This window comes from Pseudophryne corroboree, chromosome 5 (genome assembly GCF_028390025.1).
Source record: "Pseudophryne corroboree isolate aPseCor3 chromosome 5, aPseCor3.hap2, whole genome shotgun sequence".
Taxonomy (NCBI): domain Eukaryota; kingdom Metazoa; phylum Chordata; class Amphibia; order Anura; family Myobatrachidae; genus Pseudophryne; species Pseudophryne corroboree.
The window spans coordinates 780,676,035-780,694,866 of NC_086448.1; the positions used below are offsets into that span (position 1 = coordinate 780,676,035).

Consider the following 18,832-nt stretch of genomic DNA (forward strand, 5'->3'; position numbering starts at 1 on the left):
TCAAGTAGGACATTCTATCCAGCAAAAAGATGGCCGAGAAGTGGCACTGAGCAGCTGTCCATACACAAAGAACACATCTTCAAGTAGGACATTGTATCCAGCATACATAGGAAGAGAAGTGGTTCTGGGCAATCCTCCATACCCAAGGAACATTGTCATAAGTCGACCATTATATCCAGCATATAGAGGAAGAGAAGTAGTACTGAGCAGTCAGGGATGGACTGGGACGCTAAAACAGCCCTGACATTGTAGTCTGAACGACAAGGGGGTGTGGTCACATCTCATGGGGGTGTTTCACGAGTAACGGGGCACCCCCCCCCTCTCTCTGTATGCTGGGAGGCCGAGCAGAGTGCCAGGAGGTGGAGATGCTCGGCCAGCCCCTGCCCCTCGGTGTGCCATGTGCCTAAGCAGAGTGGCTCTGCCAGGCTTTTAGGCCGGATCGGCCCATCAGCCCTTTGGGCATTTGCCAGATAGCTAGTACAGCCCTGTGAGCTGCTGTCCATACACATAGAGCATGGCAATCAATAGAATATTATATGTAGTACATAGAGGAAGAGAAATGGTACTGAGCACATCTACATACACACAGAGCATGGCTATAAGTAGAGCATTATATCCAGCATACAGAGGAAGAGAAGTAGTACTGAGCACCTCTCCATACACACAGAGCATGGCTATAAGTAGAGCATTATATCCAGCATACAGAGGAAGAGAAGTAGTACTGAGCACCTCTCCATACACACAGAGCATGGCTATAAGTAGAGCATTATATCCAGCATACAGAGGAAGAGAAGTAGTACTGAGCACCTCTCCATACACACAGAGCATGGCTATAAGTAGAGCATTATATCCAGCATACAGAGAAAGAGAAATGGTACTTAGCACATCTACATACACACAGAGCATGGCTATAAGTAGAGCATTATATCCAGCATACAGAGGAAGAGAAGTAGTACTGAGCACATCTACATACACACAGAGCATGGCTATAAGTAGAGCATTATATCCAGCATACAGAGGAAGAGAAGTAGTACTGAGCACCTCTCCATACACACAGAGCATGGCTATAAATAGAGCATTATATCCAGCATACAGAGGAAGAGAAGTAGTACTGAGCACCTCTCCATACACACAGAGCATGGCTATAAGTAGAGCATTATATCCAGCATACAGAGGAAGAGAAGTAGTACTGAGCACCTCTCCATACACACAGAGCATGGCTATAAGTAGAGCATTATATCCAGCATACAGAGGAAGAGAAGTAGTACTGAGCACCTCTCCATACACACAGAGCATGGCTATAAGTAGAGCATTATATCCAGCATACAGAGGAAGAGAAGTAGTACTGAGCACCTCTCCATACACACAGAGCATGGCTATAAGTAGAGCATTATATCCAGCATACAGAGGAAGAGAAGTAGTACTGAGCACCTCTCCATACACACAGAGCATGGCTATAAGTAGAGCATTATATCCAGCATACAGAGGAAGAGAAGTAGTACTGAGCACCTCTCCATACACACAGAGCATGGCTATAAGTAGAGCATTATATCCAGCATACAGAGGAAGAGAAGTAGTACTGAGCACCTCTCCATACATTCATAATAAAGCAGGTCATGCAGTTTAGAGTACACCTCCCACAGTGTGAGTTGGGGTTGCTAATGACAGTTTGGGAACATCAGTTTCTGACTATTCTGATGAATCACAAAACTAAAGTGAGCCATGGGATCCCAGTGATACAATGGCACAGCACAGCTCTCATGCACTCCTGATGTTCAGCATGTGACATTGGTGCAAGTAAACAGTGACTTCTGGAACTGGAGTGCCTGTAAGAATTTATTTGCAGGAACTGATTTCATTTCAGAACAGAAGAAAATCCAAATGTGGCCTATTCCTGGTTATTTAGAGGTGGACGCACTGCCGCTATCAGGTGCAGTGGGGCAATTGTTTGCTGCTGCGCATGGGTCTAAGACACTCCGTGCATGTGTGTTGCGTTTTCAGGCGTGTATTGGTAATGTAGTCGGTGGGAGTGTCACAGACATGTCGGTGACAGTGGGTGCACACACAGACGTGCACCTGCCATAGGCTAAAGAATGACCCTGCAGGTGGGAGTCTCAGTCCCTGCACATTCATACACACGGATGTGCCCGGGAAGGGCTCTGTGCCGGCATTTACAGCCCACCCACCGCCAATAGATGGATAACTTGTACAAAACATCAATATGTATCTGTGGAAGGATAGTGGAAGCTGAGCGTATTTACGGGAGGCCCTACAGGTATATGTATAACTCATCACCAGGAAGCTGCACTCACTGGGGTAAAATTACTAAGATGGGAGTTCTATTTAAGATGGGATGTTGCCCATAGCAACCAATCAGAGTCCAGGGGGTAAATTTACTAAGATGGGAGTTCTATTTAAGGTGGGATGTTGCCCATAGCAACCAATCAGACTCCAGGTACCATCTTCTAGAAGGTGCTAGATAAATTAGAAGTAGAATCTGATTGGTTGCTATGGGCAACATCCCATCTTAAATAGAACTCCCATCTTAGTAAATTTACCCCCTGGACTCTGATTGGTTGCTATGGGCAACATCCTATCTTAAATAGAACTCCCATCTTAGTAAATTTACCCCACTGTACACAATAGTGATGGAATATCAGCACTGTGCCTGAACCTCCGCATGATCTATGTTCCCAGTGATTTTACTCTCCATAACCTGCCGTTGTCATCGGTACATCCTCTGGGACCTCTCTCCCCCTTATCCCCCACCAGCACATATTTCCCCAAGACGGATTACATCTGGGGACATGATCTGTTGATCGGAAAATTCGTTTATTCTCAAGCGTTTTGATGTAGGATGGGATTAAAATGTCTTCCAAATATAAATACCACACTCCCATTTCTCTTCATCCCAGGAATAAATAACAGCAATTCAGATTTCTTCATTCAAAAGCTGTTTACAATCTATCTGATGATTATTATAGAACACAGATTTCCCATGGTGGGAATAGCAACGGAAAAGATGTCTGGGAATCCTAATGTCTGTAAAGGCGGCTGTTGCATATGGCGTGGGGAGCTTCAAATAAAAACCCACTTTAAAGTCTTTTCATTTCCAGCAAAATTAAAAGTTTATATTAGTTTCAAACCTTTAATCTTCATATAGGAGCTATGAAACTAAAGAATGGACAGAGATCATTGGTGCCCACATTCCACTAGCAAAATATTACCACCCCACCCCACCCCAATTACAGACAGCTGAAGCTATGCCGATGTTTTCATTCTGCATGTGTCCGAGGTGAACTGTGCATGCAAATCCGAAATGGGATAACCTTAGGGACGGTTATCCCAGCTCGGATTTGCATGGAGATCCATACCATTTCTACAGGCATTCCGGGGTGGTGACTGGGGAGGTGCCTAACGGTGCACGGACATTCTGAGAAACCATAGCGTTCCTTGTCCAATAGTGCAACTGATGTCCAGTCCATGGTGCATATTTGTGTGCACATCGGCGGATTTGCTGGTGGACCCATCAGCCATTGCATTAGCAAAAAAACGCAGTAGCGGCTGGAGTGTTGGCAGTGAGTATGGGGGAAGGGGGGGATGTACAGTATGTTTGGGTGCTACTGGTATGTTAGTAATGAATATGGCGGTGGGTAAGTCTGGGGCTGCTAGGGTGTTAGTTCTGGATATGGGGTAGGGGAGTATGTATCTGAGGGCTGCTGGGATTGGGCTTCTGGTATGAACAATTCCCCTATCTTGGGGTTGGGGAAAAAATTATTGGGATCAGCAAATCAGGGATCCCTTATGGATCACCCATCATCGATGGCCACTGATCAGCGTATTTGATCTGGTAAATGTGGTGCAGATGTGTGGTTCGCATTACGCTCCTTCCAGTCCTGGAAGATGCCAATGTGGAATGAAAGTTGAGAAAGGTCATGGATTTGGCTCCGCTGGGCAATAGAATCCCATCCATAGAATGCATTGGACAACACAAAACATTAGACACAGAAGAGCGCCAGTCTCCTGCCAAACACAACGCGTTTCACCCACCAGATAAGAAATAAATGTCCCTTACTGCACAAATCCACTCACTAGTCATCATAATACATTTTAATCCTTCACATGTGCAAAAGATACATGTGGGGGTAACTCAAATCTGATCGCTGCTGTACGTTTTCGCACAGCGGGCAATCAGCTCCTAACTGCGCATGAGTATGCACATCGGTCAACAGCAACAGGCATCGCCAGCCGACAAGAGGATGGTGCGAAAAAGGCGATCACACGGCTGTTCGCAAGGTGATTGACAGGAAGAGGCCATTTGTGGGTGGCAACTGAGCGTTTACTGGGAGTGTTCGGGAAAACGCTGGCATGCCCAATCGTTTTCAGGGAGGGTGTCTGACGTCAGCTCCGGCCCTGATCAGCTTGATTTAATCGCACTGGAGGAGTAAGTCCTGGGCTGCGCACACACTGCACACACAGAATGTTTGCAGCTCAGCTACACATGCGATCGCACACTTCCACGGTGAATTTACACTCCCCCTGTAGACGGCGACTATCTGATCGCAGGACAGCAAAAAACCGCAGCCCAGCGATCAGATCTGAATTAGGCCCGTAGTCCCAGGTGATGAGGATGGAATATGTTTAGATTTCCATACATACACACATACACAGTGCATAGGACCTGACTTCCTACTGTTGCTATGACCCCGCATAATAATATTTATATTAAATCTCTTTCTCCTGTAAGGAGAGTTCCTTACCTCACTGTGTGTCCCGATTACTGGAAAGATGCAGACGGCCAGCAGCTCCGATCAATGATGGGTGTCATTGTGCAAAGCATCCGCAGTGAAAGAGACCCTCCAACTTTGTACGCAGTGACGTGCCTGGTCCTGCGGTCGTTTCTAGTTATCTGGGACCGATTTCTTGTGCCCATGTCAGAACCTCATAATGAAGCAATTAATGGAAACACTGTCTGCTTTCCGTGCAGTTAGGGTTCTCAGGCTACGAGTCCTTGGAATAATTTCCAGATAATCCGTGGCGACCTCCCCCTGAGCAGTCAGTCACGGCTGCTTCTTACAGAACAATGAATAATATCTGGGAGATTGTGAGACTGCAGTTCCGCGGCCCACGTACAGTAAGTGACTTTTTGGTAAGTTTTGTAGTTTCTAACACATTGTACAGTATTATGAATATAAATGTATTCGTGTTTTTTATTTTAATATTTAAATAAATTATGCTGCTTTCATGTATAAGAGAAGATTTCTCCAAAAGTAATCCGTACTAAGGCCCTCATTCCGAGTTGTTCGCTCGCTAGCTGCTTTTAGCAGCATTGCACACGCTAGGCCGCCGCCCTCTGGGAGTGTATCTTAGCTTAGCAGAATTGCGAACGAAAGATTAGCAGAATTGCGAATAGAAAATTCTTAGCAGTTTCTGAGTAGCTCGAGACTTACTCCTACACTGCGATCAGCTCAGCCCATTTCGTTCCTGGTTTGACGTCACAAACACGCCCAGCGTTCGGCCAGCCACTCCCCCGTTTCTCCAGACACTCCCGCGTTTTATCCTGGCACGCCTGCGTTTTTCGGCACACTCCCAGAAAATGGTCAGTTTCCGCCCAGAAACACCCACTTCCTGTCAATCACACTCCGATCACTTCAACGATGAAAAATCTTTGTTCGGCCGTGAGTAAATCTACTAAGTTTTGTGCTAAAACACTTAGCGCATGCGCACTGCGTACCATGCGATGCGCATTTTTGCCTTAATCGCTCCATTGCGAAAATCGGCAACGAGCAAACAACTCGGAATGACCCCCTTTGTACAGTATTATGAATATAAATGTATTCGTGTTTTTTATTTTAATATTTAAATAAATTATGCTGCTTTCATGTATAAGAGAAGATTTCTCCAAAAGTAATCCGTACTAAAAGGGTCATTCCGAGTTGATCGCTCGCTAGCAGTTTTTAGCAGCCGTGCAAACGCTATGCCGCCTCCCACTGGGAGTGTATTTTAGCTTAGCAGGAGTGTGAACGAAAGGATCGCAGAACGGCTACAAAAAAATATTGTGCAGTTTCTGAGTAGCTTCAGACCTACTCAGCCCTTGCGATCACTACAGACCATTCAGTTCCGGATTTGACGTCACAAACATGCCCTGCGTTCGCCCAGCCACGCCTTCGTTTTCCCTGGCACACCTGCGTTTTTCCTGGCATGCCTGCGTTTTTTCAAACACTCCCTGAAAATGGTCAGTTGACACCCAGTAACGCCCACTTCCTGTCAATCACTCTGCGGTCAGCAGTGCTACTGAAAAGCTTCGCTAGACCTTGTGTAAAACGACATAGTTCGTTGTGAAAGTACGTCGCGCGTGTGCATTGCGCCGCATACGCATGCGCAGAAGTGCTGTATTTTTGCATCATTGCTGCACAGCAAACATTTTCAGCTAGCGATCAACTCGGAATGACCCCCTAAGGGCCTAATTCAGTAAGGATTTCAATCCTTTTGATAGCATGGCGGGAGGGGGGGGGGGGGGGGGCGCCCATCGCAGGCAAGCCAACACTCATCTTCTACAGACAAATTCTGTATGTACTTCATAAACATCGGCCGCTTCCATAGTGTCTGGACAGGGTCATGAATTTCACGCGTCTTGCATACATCTGATCCTAGCATGTGTGCCAGTGACAATTGCAGGATAGTTCTGGTTTTAGAGATGAGTATGCTCGCTGCAGTTTTTTGCATTTGTGGTCGTTTTACAGAGGTGTGAAGTAAAGGCCCATACACACTTGGCGATAAAATGAGCGACGTCGCTCATTTTCCCCCTCCCTGAGCGACGTTGCTCATTTTAGCGGCAAGTGTGCCGCCAGCGACGACCGATGCGCGGCCCCGCGGCACGGCAACGATCGTCGCTGTCGCCAGTGCATGCATGCAGGATCTGGACTGTCGTCCACGACCTGCATGCAGGGCTGGCAGAGGCGTGACGTCACTGAGCGATATGAGTGGTCATATCGCTCAGTTTGTACAGTCGGCCACCGACCTGCCGGCCCGGGAGGGGAAACATTAGACGTCCCTCACAGAGCGACATCGTCTAATGTGTACGGACCTTTAGAGGCACACAGCCTCAGGGTAACTCTGAATAGCTGTACGTAAACCCACTGTGTTACCCCACTTGCCCTTATCTCAAGATGCAGTGAGCTCTGTACCTGTCATATACAGTATATGCAGTGGGCTTACATCAGGCATATCTACACCCAGCAGGGCTGTAGTTATACGATACTGCTGGGCATATAACAATGTTTTTGTTAAAGCCCCTCATAAACTGCTAAATGGTAACAAACTCACATATCATACCTCCTAACATGTCAGCATCTTGGGACGGGGAAGGGAATGGACATGTTGTGGAGGGGCGTGTCTCAGTCACTGAGGGGGCATGGCTACAACCCCCAGAGGCAGTGTCGGACTGGGGCATGTAGGGCCCACCGGGGGGGATGCAGTGATAGGGGCCCATGTTAGGGGTGTGGCCAGTCTGCAGAGGGGGTGTGGCCTGCCACATCATTGGTCTGACTAACCATTAGAGAGTGCAACATCTGGGCCCCTTCATAAATATATATACAGTAAATTCAGCTGATACATGCATGATAATGTACCAGATTAATACCAGATTAATAACAGCAATGCACTGTAGAAAACACATCATAGTCCAGTATAAGGTAACATATGTATAATGTATAATTCAAGACAAGTGCACAGTCTGGAACCTGATCCTTAGAGCAAAAGGTGGGGCCCCAGGCAGTAGGGCCCACTGGTGGTTTCCCCTGTACCCATGTGGGCCAGTATGGACCTGTCCAGAGCCTCTGGCTGTACAGGCAGTAAGGTACGTGCCTGGAGAGTTCTTTGGACGCTTCGTGCGGCACTGCAGCAGCGATACCGGCTGGAGGGTGCCATTCCAAGCTCTCTGCTAGCCACATGCAGGAGCCTAGGGGCAGGCAGCAACAATACCACCCCCGGACCCCTGCATCCTGTGCATCGGCACCACTCTCACACCCCTAGTTACGGCCCTGGGCATTTACGTCATATGGTATGGGGTCAGGAGGGCTGAGGAGACCAGAAATGACAGGACACCCTCCCAATGTTCTCACTCTTCAGAACTTGAAAGAGCCCAGGGTGTAGATAAGACAAGCTGGAGTGGGAGCTTAGTAACACATTGACATTGGGGGAGATGATCCGAGTGTCGGTGACAATGGAGGTGTGATCCTGAGTTTATGTGTATATGGATAATGCAGAGGGTGTACCATACTTACCATAGCACAGAGTTCTGTAGAAAGAGCAAAGGGGGCATAAAATGTTGGAAAAGTGGTGTAGGGAAAATGCTGCATGGGGTGATTGATTACAAAGGAAGATCTCCAAGCTGGTGACGCTGTTACTAAATTGTTAGAATATCGTGTATTGGCTAATGTCAGAAACTGGATAACAGTATATATTAATGGACAAGAGAAGAACTTTTCCATGGTACTGTACAAAAAGTTTAAAAACACATTTGGGGCTGAGACTAGTGACTGGGAGAGGTTCATTTTAAAGCAATGTATTACATTGGATCAGATATTACGCATACACTCAGCTTCCTATAGAATCCTCTGATATTACCTCAGCTATCCCTCCTAACGCGTACACTCAGCTTCCTATAGAATCCTCTGATAATACCCCAGCTATCCCTCCTAACGTGTACACTCAGCTTCCTATAGAATCCTCTGATATTACCTCAGCTATCCCTCCTAACGCGTATACTCAGCTTCCTATAGAATCCTCTGACATTACCCCAGCTATCCCTCCTAACGCGTACACTCAGCTTCCTATAGAATCCTCTGATATTACCTCAGCTATCCCTCCTAACGCGTACACTCAGCTTCCTATAGAATCCTCTGATAATACCTCAGCTATCCCTCCTAACGCGTACACTCAGCTTCCTATAGAATCCTCTGACATTACCCCAGCTATCCCTCCTAACGTGTACACTCAGCTTCCTATAGAATCTTCTGATATTACCTCAGCTATCCCTCCTAACGCGTACACTCAGCTTCCTATAGAATCCTCTGACATTACCCCAGCTATCCCTCCTAACGCGTACACTCAGCTTCCTATAGAATCCTCTGATATTACCTCAGCTATCCCTCCTAACGCGTACACTCAGCTTCCTATAGAATCCTCTGATATTACCTCAGCTATCCCTCCTAACGCGTACACTCAGCTTCCTATAGAATCCTCTGATATTACCTCAGCTATCCCTCCTAACGCGTACACTCAGCTACCTATAGAATCCTCTGATATTACCTCAGCTATCCCTCCTAACGCGTACACTCAGCTTCCTATAGAATCCTCTGATATTACCTCAGCTATCCCCCCATCGCATACACTCAGCTTCCTATAGAATCCTCTGATATTACCCCAGCTATCCCTCCTAATGGTTATATGCCTCCTCATCTTCCAATAGCACCTTCTGATAATACCTCTCTATTCCCCCCATCGCCTACACTCAGCTTCCTATAGAATCCTCTGATATTACCTCAGCTATCCCTCCTAATGGTTATATGCCTCCTCATCTTCCAATAGCACCTTCTGATAATACCTCTCTATTCCCCCCATCGCCTACACTCAGCTTCCTATAGAATCCTCTGATATTACCTCAGCTATCCCTCCTAATGCGTACACTCAGCTTCCTATAGAATCCTCTGATATTACCCCAGCTATCCCTCCTAACGCGTACACTCAGCTTCCTATAGAATCCTCTGATATTACCTCAGCTATCCCTCCTAACGCGTACACTCAGCTTCCTATAGAATCCTCTGATAATACCCCAGCTATCCCTCCTTTATATGCCTCCTCATCTTCCAATAGCACTTCGATAATACCTCTCTATTCCCCCCATCGCCTACACTCAGCTTCCTATAGAATCCACTGACATTACCCCAGCTATCCCTCCTAATGGTTATATACATCCTCATCTTCCAATAGCACCTTCTGATAATACCTCTCTATTCCCCCCATCGCCTACACTCAGCTTCCTATAGAATCCTCTGACATTACCCCAGCTATCCCAACTAATGGTTATATACCTCATCATCTTCCAATAGCACCTTCTGATAATACCTCTCTATTCCCCCCATCGCATACACTCAGCTTCCTATAGAATCCTCTGACATTACCCCAGCTATCCCAACTAATGGTTATATACCTCCTCATCTTCCAATAGCACCTTCTGATAATACCTCTCTATTCCCCCCATCGCATACACTCAGCTTCCTATAGAATCCTCTGATATTACCCCAGCTATCCCTCCTAATGGTTATATACCTCCTCATCTTCCAATAGCACCTTCTGATAATACCTCTCTATTCCCCCCATCGCATACACTCAGCTTCCTATAGAATCCACTGACATTACCCCAGCTATCCCTCCTAATGGTTATATACCTCCTCATCTTCCAATAGCACCTTCTGATAATACCTCTCTATTCCCCCCCATCGCATACACTCAGCTTCCTATAGAATCCTCTGACATTACCCCAGCTATCCCAACTAATGGTTATATACCTCCTCATCTTCCAATAGCACCTTCTGATAATACCTCTCTATTCCCCCCATCGCATACACTCAGCTTCCTATAGAATCCACTGACATTACCCCAGCTATCCCTCCTAATGGTTATATACCTCCTCATCTTCCAATAGCACCTTCTGATAATACCTCTCTATTCCCCCCCATCGCATACACTCAGCTTCCTATAGAATCCTCTGATATTACCCCAGCTATCCCTCCTAATGGTTATATACCTCCTCATCTTCCAATAGCACCTTCTGATAATACCTCTCTATTCCCCCCATCGCCTACACTCAACTTCTAATATACCTTTCCAATAATACTCCTTCCATTTCCACTTCCACTCAGTTTCCAAAAGATTCTCAGATACAGATGTAGCCAACTTTATCTTGACTGTTTCTCCGCCGAGACGGGCGTTTAGCCACGCTAAGGCGATAGCTGAGTTTAATCACAGGCAGGCGCGTTGAGACGATCTAGATACTCATCATGCATTACACATCTCCACCACTGTGTGGCTAATGCTCCACTAATCCAGTACTTTCGATCGTACAGTATAGCGGCGGATTGATCTACAGCTCTGGCAATACTGTAGGCGTAACGGGAAGCGGTGGAAAAAGTATGGAGTACAGTACTGTATGTGTATGGAGACGCAACTACAGTAATTGTGTAAAAGGAATAATGTACAGTACAATGTATAAACACCGTGCTTTTTAAAATATAAAATATATGAGCGTCTGAGTTCGCTAATGCATAATGGGAATGGAGGACTAGCAGGAGGCGGAGGAAAACACCGTGCTTTACAAATGCGAGCGTCCGAGTCCTCTAAGGCATAAACCAACAGCAATGGGGCGAGGGCCGGGCGCTGTTTGCAGTACTTTCACACATGAAATTAGAAATCTCTCATGAGGCGTCGTGGGCTAGGGGTGAAGGCTCCCACCTCCCTCACTGGGGGGTCCAGGGTTCGAGACATGATGTGCTTTCTTTCTTTTTTTTTTTTTTTTTTTTTTCTGTAATAATGCACTGTATTATTTTATTTCCATTGTAAGACAGTCAATGGAAGGATGCACACAGGTTTCACATAAATCAAAGTACATCTGCAGGAGCGATTCTTTACGCTAAATGCACCCAAACAGCGTGAATGAAATGAGTGTATTCTGGCGCTACCAACTAAGCAAAACAGTACTTTAGATCTTCAGCGTTTGTGCATTGCACAGGACCTGAATTTCCTTCCCTGTGCAGGCCCCCAGGGGGGAAGGGCGATGGGGGTAGGGGGGAGACGATGGAAAATACTGTGCCTTTGAAATGCAATTACATGAGCGTCCGAGTACACTACGGCATACTGTAAACCAACACCAATGGGAAGGAAGTGCCAACCTTATTTTTAATGTGTTCCCGTGACATTCACTTTAACATTTTTTTTTTTCTCTCCAATACAGTACATCCAATGGAAGGATGCACACAGGTTTCACATAAATCAAAGTACATCTGCAGGAGCGATTCTTTACGCTAAATGCAACCTACAGTACGGTACTGTAAGTGAGCAAAATAGTACTACAGTGGGCGTTTGTGTATTGCACATGACCTGCATTCCCTCCCTGTCTACTGCATGATCTGTGCAGGCTCCCATGGGGGAAGGGCAACAGGCTAGCAGGAGGCGGAGGAAAACACCGTGCTTTACAAATGCGAGCGTCCGAGTCCTCTAAGGCATAAACCAACAGCAATGGGGCGAGGGCCGGGCGCTGTTTGCAGTACTTTCACACATGAAATTAGAAACCTCTCATGAGGCGTCGTGGGCTAGGGGTGAAGGCTCCCACCTCCCTCACTGGGGGTCCAGGGTTCGAGACATGATGTGCTTTCTTTCTTTTTTTTTCTGTAATAATGCACTGTATTATTTTATTTCCATTGTAAGACAGTCAATGGAAGGATGCACACAGGTTTCACATAAATCAAAGTACATCTGCAGGAGCGATTCTTTACGCTAAATGCACCCAAACAGCGTGAATGAAATGAGTGTATTCTGGCGCTACCAACTAAGCAAAACAGTACTGTAGATCTTCAGCGTTTGTGCATTGCACAGGACCTGAATTTCCTTCCCTGTGCAGGCCCCCAGGGGGGAAGGGCGATGGGGGTAGGGGGGAGACGATGGAAAATACTGTGCCTTTGAAATGCAATTACATGAGCGTCCGAGTACACTACGGCATACTGTAAACCAACACCAATGGGAAGGAAGTGCCAACCTTATTTTTAATGTGTTCCCGTGACATTCACTTTAACATTTTTTTTTTTCTCTCCAATACAGTACATCCAATGGAAGGATGCACACAGGTTTCACATAAATCAAAGTACATCTGCAGGAGCGATTCTTTACGCTAAATGCAACCTACAGTACGGTACTGTAAGTGAGCAAAATAGTACTACAGTGGGCGTTTGTGTATTGCACATGACCTGCATTCCCTCCCTGTCTACTGCATGATCTGTGCAGGCTCCCATGGGGGAAGGGCAACAGGCTAGCAGGAGGCGGAGGAAAACACCGTGCTTTACAAATGCGAGCGTCCGAGTCCTCTAAGGCATAAACCAACAGCAATGGGGCGAGGGCCGGGCGCTGTTTGCAGTACTTTCACACATGAAATTAGAAATCTCTCATGAGGCGTCGTGGGCTAGGGGTGAAGGCTCCCACCTCCCTCACTGGGGGTCCAGGGTTCGAGACATGATGTGCTTTCTTTCTTTTTTTTTTTTTTTTTCTGTAATAATGCACTGTATTATTTTATTTCCATTGTAAGACAGTCAATGGAAGGATGCACACAGGTTTCACATAAATCAAAGTACATCTGCAGGAGCGATTCTTTACGCTAAATGCACCCAAACAGCGTGAATGAAGTGAGTGTATTCTGGCGCTACCAACTAAGCAAAACAGTACTGTAGATCTTCAGCGTTTGTGCATTGCACAGGACCTGAATTTCCTTCCCTGTGCAGGCCCCCAGGGGGGAAGGGCGATGGGGGTAGGGGGGAGACGATGGAAAATACTGTGCCTTTGAAATGCAATTACATGAGCGTCCGAGTACACTACGGCATACTGTAAACCAACACCAATGGGAAGGAAGTGCCAACCTTATTTTTAATGTGTTCCCGTGACATTCACTTTAACATTTTTTTTTTCTCTCCAATACAGTACATCCAATGGAAGGATGCACACAGGTTTCACATAAATCAAAGTACATCTGCAGGAGCGATTCTTTACGCTAAATGCAACCTACAGTACGGTACTGTAAGTGAGCAAAATAGTACTACAGTGGGCGTTTGTGTATTGCACATGACCTGCATTCCCTCCCTGTCTACTGCATGATCTGTGCAGGCTCCCATGGGGGAAGGGCAACAGGCTAGCAGGAGGCGGAGGAAAACACCGTGCTTTACAAATGCGAGCGTCCGAGTCCTCTAAGGCATAAACCAACAGCAATGGGGCGAGGGCCGGGCGCTGTTTGCAGTACTTTCACACATGAAATTAGAAATCTCTCATGAGGCGTCGTGGGCTAGGGGTGAAGGCTCCCACCTCCCTCACTGGGGGTCCAGGGTTCGAGACATGATGTGCTTTCTTTCTTTTTTTTTTTTTTTTTTTTTCTGTAATAATGCACTGTATTATTTTATTTCCATTGTAAGACAGTCAATGGAAGGATGCACACAGGTTTCACATAAATCAAAGTACATCTGCAGGAGCGATTCTTTACGCTAAATGCACCCAAACAGCGTGAATGAAATGAGTGTATTCTGGCGCTACCAACTAAGCAAAACAGTACTGTAGATCTTCAGCGTTTGTGCATTGCACAGGACCTGAATTTCCTTCCCTGTGCAGGCCCCCAGGGGGGAAGGGCGATGGGGGTAGGGGGGAGACGATGGAAAATACTGTGCCTTTGAAATGCAATTACATGAGCGTCCGAGTACACTACGGCATACTGTAAACCAACACCAATGGGAAGGAAGTGCCAACCTTATTTTTAATGTGTTCCCGTGACATTCACTTTAACATTTTTTTTTTCTCTCCAATACAGTACATCCAATGGAAGGATGCACACAGGTTTCACATAAATCAAAGTACATCTGCAGGAGCGATTCTTTACGCTAAATGCAACCTACAGTACGGTACTGTAAGTGAGCAAAATAGTACTACAGTGGGCGTTTGTGTATTGCACATGACCTGCATTCCCTCCCTGTCTACTGCATGATCTGTGCAGGCTCCCATGGGGGAAGGGCAACAGGCTAGCAGGAGGCGGAGGAAAACACCGTGCTTTACAAATGCGAGCGTCCGAGTCCTCTAAGGCATAAACCAACAGCAATGGGGCGAGGGCCGGGCGCTGTTTGCAGTACTTTCACACATGAAATTAGAAATCTCTCATGAGGCGTCGTGGGCTAGGGGTGAAGGCTCCCACCTCCCTCACTGGGGGTCCAGGGTTCGAGACATGATGTGCTTTCTTTCTTTTTTTTTTTTTTTTTTTTTTTTCTGTAATAATGCACTGTATTATTTTATTTCCATTGTAAGACAGTCAATGGAAGGATGCACACAGGTTTCACATAAATCAAAGTACATCTGCAGGAGCGATTCTTTACGCTAAATGCACCCAAACAGCGTGAATGAAATGAGTGTATTCTGACGGACTGTGCATCTTCGGTATTTGTGTATAGCATAAGACCTGTGAAGGCTCCCAGGAGGGAAGGGCGTAGGGCAAGACAGTGGAAAATACTGTGGTCAAAGAAAGGGCATATGTAAAACTAAGGGAAACTGTCACAAAGTACAGTAACTACAGTACTGTACGTTGAATGCCTGGAACGCACGACGCCTGAGACGCACGACGCCTGAGACGCACGACGTCTGGATCGCTCATTGAGCATAAGCATGGCTGCTGTACCTGTAGTACCTGTACGTGACCGTCCCTATGCTATGGGTGAGCTGCGTCTCCTCGTTCGCTGGCGGGACAGAACTCTCGCCAGCAACGAGGAGAAAGTAAGGGCATATAGGAGGACCAGCAGGGATATCCTCCGGACCTACAACCGGAGGAGAACGGTGAGGTCTCTCCAGAGGAGGTGGAGTGACCTCGTGAGGCGGACCCCACGACGCCTGCAGGCCATAAGGGATTGTAAGTACAGTACATTACTGTAGATTACTGTACTTTAAGTTACTGTAGTTACAGGTACAGTACATTATAGCAGGGGCTGCTGTAGCAGCAGGTATCCGGTCTATACAGCACTGTACAGTATTTGTGGTAAACAAATGGTTAAACAAGGACCAAACATTAACCCGGGTCAAAAGGTCAATTTGTTTTTTTGCGTCGACCTAGATGGTGCGGCTTTTGAAATTGGTTGACACCAGTTACTGTAGGTTGACATGGTCGTTAAGTTGACATGGAAAAAGATCGACATGCGTTTTACAAAAACAATTGTTATTTTTTTAAACTTGTGTATATACAGTAGTTCTTTACAATCCAGGTGGTCTACGATTGTGCAGTGTACAGTATCATGCAGTGTACAGTATATGCAATGTATCACAGTGTATCGTGCTGCGTAATTGCAGCGTGTCATGCAGTGTACATTCAGAATATGGTATTGTGCAGTGAGTGTAATACATAGTGAATCACATCGTGCAGCAGAGCCGGCCTTAGGCATAGGCAAACTACAGTAGGCAAATGCCTAGGGCATTTGCTATGCTTAGGGGCACCAGCAGCTTCTGCTGATTAAAATGATATGCGGCATGCCTATATTTTGCGTGACTGCGGCTGTATCTGTACCTGGCTAGGGCCAGCACTGTCGTGCAGTGTACTGTATACACATGTGGTACTGTAATTGCAGTTTTTTGTGTAGTGTACATTGTATCATATTTTGCAGGGAAATGTGCAGTTTGTCATATCACGCAGTCGTGCAGTGCATTGTGTGGTTTAATTGCAGTGTGCCGAAATTTGTGTTTCAGATAGTACAGTGTTCTAAGGGATGTTACTTTGGCAGAAATTATTCTAAGGGATGTTACAGTGGCCTAATGTGTTCTGACGTGCATTACTCTTGCATAAGGTTCATGACTGGCAGATCTCTACTTTGTGACGTAATGTGGATATACTACTGCACTACTGTGACGTACAGTAACGTGAATAAGGTGCTCTACTGTGTGACACAACGTGAATCAAGGACAGTACTGTGACGTGAATACGGTGCTCTACTGTGTGACACAACGTGAATCAAGGACAGTACTGTGACGTGAATAAGGTGCTCTACTGTGTGACACAACGTGAATCAAGGACAGTACTGTGACGTGAATACGGTGCTCTACTGTGTGACACAACGTGAATCAAGGACAGTACTGTGACGTGAATACGGTGCTCTACTGTGTGACACAACGTGAATCAAGGACAGTACTGTGACGTGAATACGGTGCTCTACTGTGTGACACAACGTGAATCAAGGACAGTACTGTGACGTGAATAAACTGCACTACTGTGACATGACGTGAATAAGATGAATTCAGGTGAGTACTGCATCATCTGTCATGAAATCAATTTGTAATGTAATGAACAGTACTGAGATGGTTAAGGGTGGGAGGGCTGCATGCTGATGTGTGTCATAATGTTTATAAGGGCAATGCTTATGTGTGTTACAATGTCTATAAAGGTAGTGTTCTGTCTAATACCCTGGACCTACTGTACTGTAGCGATACTGTAAGTGTACTGTATGTCACATTTAGAAATGTGCCCCTTAAGTTTTGAAGACAGTACAGTACACTATGCCCTCCTGAGTGATTAGGTGCAGGGTACTAGAATGAACAATTCCATTTATTGTGATGTCATAAAGATGCTGTCAATGTTGAATTTCATTGGCTGTACAGTATGCTGCCATTATACTGTATATATATTTTTACAGGGCTGGTAGCACGACGTCACAGGAGGCGGGACAGGCGCCGCCAAGCTGGTAAGTATTGTCAAATACAGTAGTGTACAGTACATAGTGATTTCTATAGTCCCAACCCCCTGTCCTGACCATCACAGATAACTCGCTGCAATCCGTTAATGTTAAGAATGTCTGTTTACAAAACTAAATGTAAATATTAAACACAAAGTATAAATAACATTGTAGATAGCTGAATACCCGTGCTTCGCTACGGGATGAGGATGGTAAATTCCAGTGATAGTTGTTTGTTAATTTACGTTTGTTGGCGATCTAGTATATAGTACTGTATACTTTAAGCATACTGTATCTTGCTTCTCTGATGCAGATTGTTTATTGGCCGGACCCCTTTTTGGTCCTGGATACTGTGCAGTACATGTTTCAAATTGACAGCTTCACTTACAGTACTGTTATTTTTTTTCCCACAGTACCACCACCACCACCACCACCTGCTGCGCTGCCAGGTATTGTGTAACGAGAATTCTGGTGCTACTGTCATCGTTGTTACACTACTGTACATGTGTCCTGGATACTGTACAGTACATGTTTCAAATTGACAGCTTCACTTACAGTACTGTTATTTTTTTTCCCACAGTACCACCACCACCACCACCACCACCTGCTGCGCTGCCAGGTATTGTGTAACGAGAATTCTGGTGCTACTGTCATCGTTGTTACACTACTGTACATGTGTCCTGGATACTGTGCAGTACATGTTTCCAATTGACAGCTTCACTTACAGTACTGTTATTTTTTTTCCCACAGTACCACCACCACCACCACCTGCTGCGCTGCCAGGTATTGTGTAACGAGAATTCTGGTGCTACTGTCATCGTTGTTACACTACTGTACATGTGTCTTGGATACTGTGCAGTACATGTTTCAAATTGACAGCTTCACTTACAGTACTGTTATTTTTTTTCCCACAGTACCACCACCACCACCACCACCTGCTGCGCTGCCAGGTATTGTGTAACGAGAATTCTGGTGTGACTGTCATCGTTACACTACTGTACATGTGTCCTGGATACTGTACAGTACATGTTTCAAATTGACAGCTTCACTTACAGTACTGTTATTTTTTTTCCCACAGTACCACCACCACCACCACCACCACCTGCTGCGCTGCCAGGTATTGTGTAACGAGAATTCTGGTGCTACTGTCATCGTTGTTACACTACTGTACATGTGTCCTGGATACTGTGCAGTACATGTTTCCAATTGACAGCTTCACTTACAGTACTGTTATTTTTTTTCCCACAGTACCACCACCACCACCACCACCACCACCTGCTGCGCTGCCAGGTATTGTGTAACGAGAATTCTGGTGCTACTGT

At 45.9% G+C, this 18,832-nt stretch overlaps 1 protein-coding gene across 4 annotated transcripts in view; it reads right to left on the minus strand.

The window, feature by feature from the left end:
* The window catches only part of LOC134928510 (gap junction gamma-1 protein-like), a 225,442-nt gene that overhangs the window by 101,609 nt on the left and 105,001 nt on the right, over positions 1 to 18,832 (minus strand). Inside the window, exon 1 of one of the 4 annotated variants that reach the window (XM_063924338.1) lies at positions 4,761 to 4,986. The exons of the other annotated variants lie outside the window; for them this stretch is intronic. The gene's annotated coding sequence lies outside the window, so the exon portion shown is untranslated. Of the gene's footprint in view, positions 1 to 4,760; positions 4,987 to 18,832 lie in introns of those variants that run through there. 4 annotated transcript variants of the gene reach the window in all.